We start from the raw sequence: 8,734 nt of genomic DNA on the forward strand, positions 1-8,734 counted from the left end.
GCTCCCTTACATAAGAGCACCGAGCACCAAAGCAAACCCTGCGGCACTTTGCAACCCACGAGCGATGCCCGAGGGGCAGCGGTGGGTGCTTGACGGCAGCGTATGCGCTCGGCCACCCATGCCCAGCGGCGTGCGGACCCCGGCTGTGGGTTTCGTGGGTGCTGGACAGCCCTCGAGGGCACTGACAGACAGCCATGAGCCAGGCACTGGTTGTACCCACAGGCAGCATCTCCCCAGGGGTTTTGCTCGTGTTTCGGGGGCTGGGAAGGAGAGGTGAGCGGCACGTGCTGTTCTTGGCACGGCGTCCTGCCCACTCCGGTGCCAGGGAATGCCTTTGTCCCGCTGCCCTGGTGCTTTGGCACACCTCCAGCACCCCGAAACCCGGCCGGTCAGGTTTGGAAAGCAGGCCAGGGACGGCTGGGGAGGTGGAGGCTTTCTGGGCACCCATCGGGATGTGCTGGGCTCGTCTCTGCTGCTGGCCAGGGAGCAGCCCTGGCCGCATCCTGCCCACTCTTGCTAGGGAGAAGCATAAAAACGAACCCCCCCCTTTTTTTTAAATTTTGGTTGCTTTCAAAGAAAATGGCGAAGGCTGCTCCGTGTGAAACAGGACTGTGCCGTACAGGGTCCTGAGGCGGAGGATGAGCGTCCTTGGGTCGCAGCGGGGACCAGGTGACAGCACCCACCAGCATCCCCACAGGAAAGCTACTGGGCAGAGGGTCCCATGGGGCACCCAACAGGTGGGTTCTCTCCCCCCCGGGGAGTGGGACCTTGGAGCTTTGGGCCCCAGGAATGGCCGCAGTGCTGGGCTGGCGCAGACAGGGAGGGAAGCAGGATCTGGCTCGGCCGTGGCCCAGCGCTGCCTGACGTAAGAGGTTATACAAGCCCGTGCGGGCAGGGTGCCGGCAGCAGCACCGGCGTGTCTGTGACCGGAGTTCTGCTCTGGAATAACGCCTGCAGGAATGGGGACAGCCCGGCCCCCCCTGCCCCATGCTGGGCATCCCTCACGAAAGCCCTGGGTGGCAGTGGCACCCCGAAACAGTACCCACAAAGGATGCACAGGATTCCTGGAGGAGCGTGGTGGGGCAAAAGCCAACCTGGAGAGGGGTGAAGATGGTCTGGTGGTGTTCATGTGCCCAAGAGCTGTGTCTGAGGGTGGTTGGGATGGGGGGCAGCTGGGTCCGTAGATGGTGGCTCAGGGGCTACGGCAGGAGGAGGGCAGGGCGACCACTTGCTTGGAGTGAGTGGGTGGGAGAGGGCACAGAAGAGCAAGGAGAGCCTGGATGACGCTGGGACGTGGTGCTGAGCTGGGTCAGCCCCATTCGCAGGAGCGGGGGAGAGGCTCCCTGACCCTCTCCAGGAGGCATTTTGGAGGTGCTGAGAGGGGCCCTGGTGCCAGCGGACCAGCACGCCTCCTCACCCGCCGGCACAGGGTGATAGATCAACCCCCGGTATTTGAGGCAGCCGGCCGAAGGCGTTACTCACCCGGCCCGGGGCTGCGCTCAGCTCCGCCGGGCAGGAATGCCACGTGCTCAAACCGCCTTTCCCTGGGGAGGACCAGCCCTGCGGCCGGGGACAGTGTCCTTGAGCTGGGGCTGGTTCAACCCTGCCCGAGATGGAGGGACCGGGTGCTGTGAGTGCCTACTGGGTGGCTTTCAGTGTCGGTGGGGATAAGCAGGTCCCCAGCCCTCAGGCATCCCATGGACATGGGATGGCTGCCTTCCTTTCTTGAAGGGGACCGTAAGCTCCCTTTCTCGCCACCCCAAGGGCAGATGATTCCAAGGGCTGTCCCAGCCCTGACGGCAGGATAAGGCCGTGTTGGGCCCAAAGGCTAAAAATAAAAGCACCTTTTTGCACTGTTTCTTCCCCAAAATTATTTGGTATGTAAAGAAGGAGGGGGAGCTGGCAGCACTTGCCATGTCTCCTTAGATGTCCTTCCCACGCCAGGTCCCCGCCAGCTCCACCACTGGCAGAGCCTTCCCAAGGGACTGAAGGCAATATGCCTGGTGCTTCAGTGGGGCAGAGGATGGGCACGGGAACCCACTCACGATATAGCTGTGGACTTGTCTTCTGGAAAGGTAATTTTGTTGACCACAGGACTTTTCACTATGGGAAAGGGACACCTGCCGTTTGGGGAAAACAGAGGTTATAGGATATTTCTGCCATGGTTGACAGCAGGTTTTCTCCCAGTCTGGAGCAAATGGAGTGAAATCCTGGGTGACTAGTGGGCTGTGGGCTGGGGAAAACCATCGGTCCACGTGCAGGCTGAACCTGGGAGGCTCCATGGGGACTTTCCATCAGCTCCAAGGAGACTTGTTTCACCCCTTTCTCCAACAAAACAAGAGTCTTAGTCACCTCTCTCGCAGCAAATCGCCCTGTTTTCCGGGGGCATCACCTATGCCACCTGCCAGAAGGTGACATCCTGCTCGGGAAGCAGGCTTGTGCCAGGCAGTGGGGCTATTCCCAGAACCGCCTCCGGTCTCACTCCATAAATCCCGCTATCAGCTCTCTGCCTGGCTTCAGCTGGCTGTGGCCCAGCTGGGGATGTGACCATGGGACGGCTCCTGCGTTTGCCGGCGGATGCAGCTGCTTGTGGGCTCCCCAGGCTGGTGGGTGCTGGGGCGGTGCCAGCGGCACCTCATGATCCCTCTGTGCACTTTGGGGGAACCCTCTGGGCTGTGCTAAGTGCCCAGTGACGCTCGTCCTGCCACCGTAAGCGCCGCAGGAGGTTGGTCTTATCTCACCTTGCGCTGAACTTGGCTCATTGTTGATTGTTCTTTTCCCATTCAGGAAGAAAGGAAAAACAAAACCTACTTTTTCTGCAGAACTGCTGTCTGAGTCTCTATTTCCACTGAGTATCCATCTCACTGCCCTGGGTGCAGCTCTCCTGGGGCAGCAAGGACCTTCCAGAGGGGCAGTCCTGAGCCCAGGCCATCTGAGGGACCAAAAGCACCTTTGCAGGATGAAGGGATGGCTTTAGGGCTGAGTTCTTGTTCTCTTTGCACCCAGGCTCATCCCTGTGGCCCCTCTCCTCCTGGGGCCTCCAGCCCAGCGACTCCCAAAATTGGAGGACTGGCAACCCCGCAAACTTGGTGAGGATGCTGAAGATGGCTCAGAGGCCCCCAGGTCTCCTGGGCTGGCAGTGGCAGCCAGCTCTACCTGCCGCGACAGCTCCTACCACCCACAGTTTAACCCTAACCTGGTTTCTATTCTAAGCCCTTTTTTTTTTTTTCATGGGCCTCCTCCCTCTTTTGCTTTGCCCCACTTTGCCCTCTCACCAGCGAGCTCTGGCTGCCGCTGACCCTGATCCCAGCGGGGCCTCACCGAAGTCGGTAATAAAATGCACCGGTGAGGTTGCTTGGGTCAGGGTGGCTCCTGCTTCCCCGGGCTGGGATTAAGGAGAAGCACCTTGGATTTGCCTGCAACGGCTCATGGTGGGAGGGGGAAGGCTGGAGGAACAAGGCTGGGGAGACTTTGCTTTTGTGGCAAAACCGGTTGCAGGATTAGCAGATTTCCTGGTGTTTGTATTTTCCTAGGAGGCTGCAAAATGCCAATTTTTGGGCAGTGGCAATGGAGGACGGTTTCTTCACCTGCTGCTGCAGGCAGGGCTGGGGATGCAGCCGTGTGCCAGCCAGAGCTTACCCGCAACCTCCTCCAGGCTCCTCCAGATAGTCCCTTGGTGGACTGGGATCCGGAGCACCACTGCTGCAAAGGTATCATTAGAAGAGTCCTTGTTTTTCCGAGCTAACTGGTTTTATGGGTCCAGCCGTGCTGATGAAATAGCTGCCGGGCGGTGTGTGAGTTATCCCTCTGGCTGGCAGGGTGCATCTGGGTGCTCGCCTTGAAGAAGAAACAAAAGCTGCCCTTGGTGCAGTGGCACCTGTGGGAGGCAAGTTTGGCACGGCTCGGGTGAGCTGCCCGTACCCACCGGGAAGGATAGGATCTTCACCGGGGAAAGTGGGCTTGGGACAGTTGAGCCCCAGAAAGTCAGTCCCCCTTGCCCAGGGCTGGGGGCTGCTCCATGTGTAATTGGGCAGGGTTGACACGCTGGGTATTGGCTGGATGTGTCCCCAAGCCTGGCAGGGAGATGGAGCCTGTCTGTGTCTGATGGAGCTGGGCCAGCAGAACCTCTGCCCAGCCCCTCTGCTCAACCATTGCCTCCCTGCAGCAACTGAAAGCGGGGAAGTAGGTTACGGCGATGCGAGACCTGGGGAGATGGGGCTGCGTTCTTGGAGTCCGGCTGGATTTGGGCAGCCCTTTGGCTCCCAACCAAATTTCCAGCCTGAAGGAGTGACGCAGCGCATTGGCTTCCCATCCTGGCCGAGCAGCTCACTCCCTTCCAGGCGCTGCCTCCTGGGCACGGCGGGTTACGTCATGGTCCCGGCTGCCCTCGCCTCCCCTCCAGCCAGAGCGGTGTGGGATTGGGCACCTGCGCGGGGAGTGTGGCATCCAATTGTTATTTGCACCCAGGGTGGCACCAACCCGCCGTGCCAGGACAGAGCCGATGCCAGGGCAGAGCACGGTCCTCTGCCCGGCGGAGGGCAGTGCCCATCCCAGGTGCAGGGGCAGCATCCTGCAACCCCTCTTCTTGCTGATTGAAGCTGTGCATGGGCTTCTTAATGAGCAGGGAGCTTTCTGTCTTGCAGGAATTCCTGGTTTCCGTGAATTCAACATCTCCCGATCCCACAAAGAGCAGCGACGGAGTCAAAACACAGGTACTGGTCTGCATCTGTCTTCGCTCTGGTTTCTTAAACTGCGCAAACACAATGGCCCCGCCAGAGCGTGTCCAAATGCTGCTGGGGGAGAAGGCAAGAGGGTCTTGGCCCCAAGCCCTCCCCTCCCTCCCAGCTCCTTTCCCTTCTGGCCCACGAAGCCAGCAGTGGGAGCTGGCAGGGAGACCTGCCCCCCAAAAGCAGCTGTGGATAGCGGCGCTGAGCCATCCCGGCAAATGGTCCTTGCTCGGCTGCGGATCAGCCTGAGGTGGCAAGTGCTGGGTAGTGCCATCCTTGGCACAACCTCGCTGGGGTCCTTATCCTCCCTCCACGTGCTGAGGAGGTTGGAAACATCCTTCTTTCCTAGAGAGGGCAGAGGATGGAGCCTGGAGTTACCCTGCCTGCACCGAGCGGTAAAAGTTTCGTGTGGGCGGCTGCCTGGGAGCCGCTGGGTTGGGTGCCTGCCCATGGGGACACGTGCATGGACAGCCCCAGCGGCTCTGGCTTGGGGACCAGGAGGGCACCTGGGAGCTGGGGGGGGGGGGGGAGGGGGAGGGCTGGGGTTGGGCAGTGCTGCAGTTACAAGGAAAAATGTGTTTAATTTTTGAGGACTGGAGGTGCAGCATTGTGCCCAGGAACATCTTTCCGATTGCTGGCTAATGACCGGTGCTGGACTGATGGTGGTTCCCTCCTCGGGACCCATCATTGCCAGGACGGGACCCCCCAGCCCTCTGGGGTCACAAAAGAGCTGCCAGGCTGGTGGGAGAGAGGGCTCGGCCATCCCTTGGAGGCAGGCTCGGCATTTTGGAAGCAGAGCAGAACAGAGCCAGTGGCATCTCCACCGCGCGCCTGCGTTGGGTAACACCTGGCCAGGCGGTGACGCCAGGGACCGAGGGGTGGGGGCAAGCAGTTTCGGTCGGGGCAAGAGCGGAGGCACCCAAACCAGTGATTACCTTCGCCCTGAGCTGCTAAGTGGAGGAAGTCTGTGATTAGTTGACACCTCCAGCCAGGCTTTGGAAATTAAGCCGTGCTGGAGCAGGGGGTGGATGACAACTGCTTTATTCACTGCTGATATATAAAACTGAAAACATGGTCTGGGTATGGTATCAGGATATTCCGGCGGTGGTGGCTGAAAGGGCCAGTGGTGGATACGCAGCAAGCCCCCGGGGGCAGTTGGGGTGCTTATGGACAAGGATGGGTTTTGGTGCTGTGAATTTGAGCCCTGGCCAGGGATGTCCGAGGGCTCAGGGCTGGGCTTTGTGCTGGGTTTGGTTTTCACATGCAATTGGCTTTGAATAAACCTCCTGCACGTCTCACCCGGCCCTGCAGCCTTGGGAAGGCAGGGACTTACACCTGGGGCTCATCCGAGAGCTTTGGGCTTCTTGTATTTACAGATGGCTACTGAAAAGGGAAGAAGGAAAGTGGTTGCATTCTCCTCCACGGCGTAGCTGATACCAGGCATGCGTCTGACCCCACGCAGGGCAGAGCATCCCACTCTGCGTGGACAGTCCCGTGGGTCCGTCCCTGCTCTGCAAGTGGGGGATGCTCCTGGTCCATCCCTGCAGCAGAGCAGCACGCTGGCCTGGCCAGGACCTGGAAGACCATCATCCCAACCCCGGAGCTGGGAGGGCTCAGGTCCTGCCATGCCGTGTTGCCCCTAAAGCTTGCAGCACCGAGGAGCTAAACTGATGTCTCCATAACTGGCTGCTGCTGGCAGGTAAATCCCGGCTCTTCTCACCCCGGGGTGAACATCATTGAGGTTTAGCAGAGCAATTCCCCACGTATGACCCTCCCACCACCCGTCTGAGGGTCAAACAGGGATGAGAAAAATATGGCAGCAATGCAAAGGATGGTGTGAATGAGACCGGGGGTGTGGGGCTTGCACCTCCTTTCTGGCTGGGCAATGCCCTTTGTGGGGCTCTGCCATTCAGCCGCTTCCCTCCCGAGGTGCCCGGGCAGCACGAGGCAGCATTGGACCAACACAGAGCCTGGATAAGACCATCGGCCTCCGTCCGCGGTGCCTCGCTGGCAGCCCGAGCATGACCCGTGCCAGGGCAGCGTGGCTTTGCCTGCCCCGTCTCGCCGCCATCCGGTCTGTGCCGCGTCGGCTGGTACAAACAGATTGGCCAGATTACCCAGCGCTGGGATCCAGTTTCTTCCCAGAGCTGCTGAGCACGAGCGGGAAGTTTTCCATTGCCCAAAGTGGCTGTTTGTGCCCTGCAAACGGCGAGACGTCCCCAGGAGGCTATTTATTTAAGATTAAAGGCATAGCCTTGCCACGTCCTTGCAGGGCTGGGAGCACGTGGGCTACCAAACAGCCCCAGACGGATCTGGCATCTCGCCACCCCTGCCAGCCCCATCTCAGCCCGGCACGGCCGGAGCTTGGAGAGAGGCTGTGGCTGCACCCAAGGCCTTGGTCCTTTGGAGGGGACTTTGCACCCCACGAGCCAGAGCTCGGTGGCTGTGCAGCCCCCAGCACCCGCTGAGAGCTCCTTGCCCTGGCACATGGATCAGGCTGGGTCTCGCCTTTTGGGAGCCCACCAGCCCACGGCTGAGCATCCCACGCTTTTGGCAAAACGACAGCGAGAGCAACTGTTGCACGGAGCTGTGACTCCCTCTGGTGCCTACCCTAAGGCTCCCGAACTCGCCCTTCAGTCTTTCCTCATCCCACAGCCCCAGGGATGGAGGGTTTGGGGTGCCCTGGCTGACTTTGGGGCAGCCCCAGTGTGGGTGGGTGGGTGGGTGCGTGGGGACCAGGGCTCAGCTCCCGCCTTGGCAGCAGCTGTGAGAGCTGCTCGACCGCAGAGCCTGGGATGTGCCAAGCACCCTTGTGCCAGGGCCTGAATTTGGGGGGACAGAGCTGCTTTCGGGGGTGATGGAGACAGGGCTTTGCCTGCAGATGGAGCTCCTCACTCGGCTGTCGGGCTCAGGGAGAGGGTTGGGGTGAGGTGTTAAACCCTGTGAATTTCTCTTCCTTGAGGATCCTGTGGATCCGCCAGACCCTCCCAAAAAAGAGGATGGTGCTTAAACTCTCCCTGCTGGGGAAGAGATGGTGGTAATTAATCCCTCATTCAATTAATTACCCAAATATGCTTGGCTGAAAGAGGGAGGGGAAATCCCACCCAAACCCAGGTATTAAAAAAGGAAATCTCTGCAGCCCTAGTGATGCCAGGGGAAGGCGGGGATGGCACTTTTGGGGTGTCTGGCTGCAGTGGCCTAGGGGAGCTGATGGTACCCCATTGCCGGCCCCTGCAGCCTGCTCCTTCCTCCCCTGGGGGAGGAGGAGGAGGAGGAGGAGGGTCTGCAGTGCAGGTGGCCATATGGATGGAGGGCTGCCAAGGGGACTCTGCCCCCAGCCCTGGGGTGCAAATGCTGCAAGTGTTTGTAAACAGCTCCTGCATTGGGGCTGGAAATGGCCCCTATGGGGGCTGCAGCAGGCTCTGCCCTATGGGCTGGGGGATCTGTGGGGGGGGATCAGTGGGGATCACTTGTGGCCGTTGGGTCCCGCCAGCCTGGCGTATGTGCCCTTGTGCCACGCTAAAATGGTCATTTTCCCCTTGTTTAGGAGCAGTGACATGGGAGGACCCTGCTGGGGGCCAGATTTGGCCTTCCCAAGTTCTAGCTGGGGCTGGGCTTGGTCCTGGGGGCAGAGGGACTGGAGGTCAGACAAGGGCAGTGGCGGGGACCTGATTCCCAGGGCTCCCTCGGGGCTGGCAGCTGCCTGCGGAGGCAGCGGGGTCTGCTTGCGAGACCCCCGTGCTGCCTGGGGAGAGGGATGGTCGCAGGGGTCAGCAGCCACTGGCAAGAACTCGCTGCTCTGGGGATTACACTGATCCCCTCCAGCCAACCTGCTGCGTGCCAAAGGATTTCTGAGTCTGTAACATGCTTTCCCCGCGAAATTGGAGGTGTTTGGGGCCATGGTGCAAAGGGGCAAGTCAGCATTTGCTTTTATCCCTAAAATTTTAGTGGGGTCAATGGGATTGCATGGCTTGGCCTACATGTGATGGAAAATCAGATGCAAATTG

The sequence above is a fragment of the Accipiter gentilis genome, chromosome 10, assembly GCF_929443795.1.
Source record: "Accipiter gentilis chromosome 10, bAccGen1.1, whole genome shotgun sequence".
NCBI lineage: Eukaryota > Metazoa > Chordata > Aves > Accipitriformes > Accipitridae > Astur > Astur gentilis.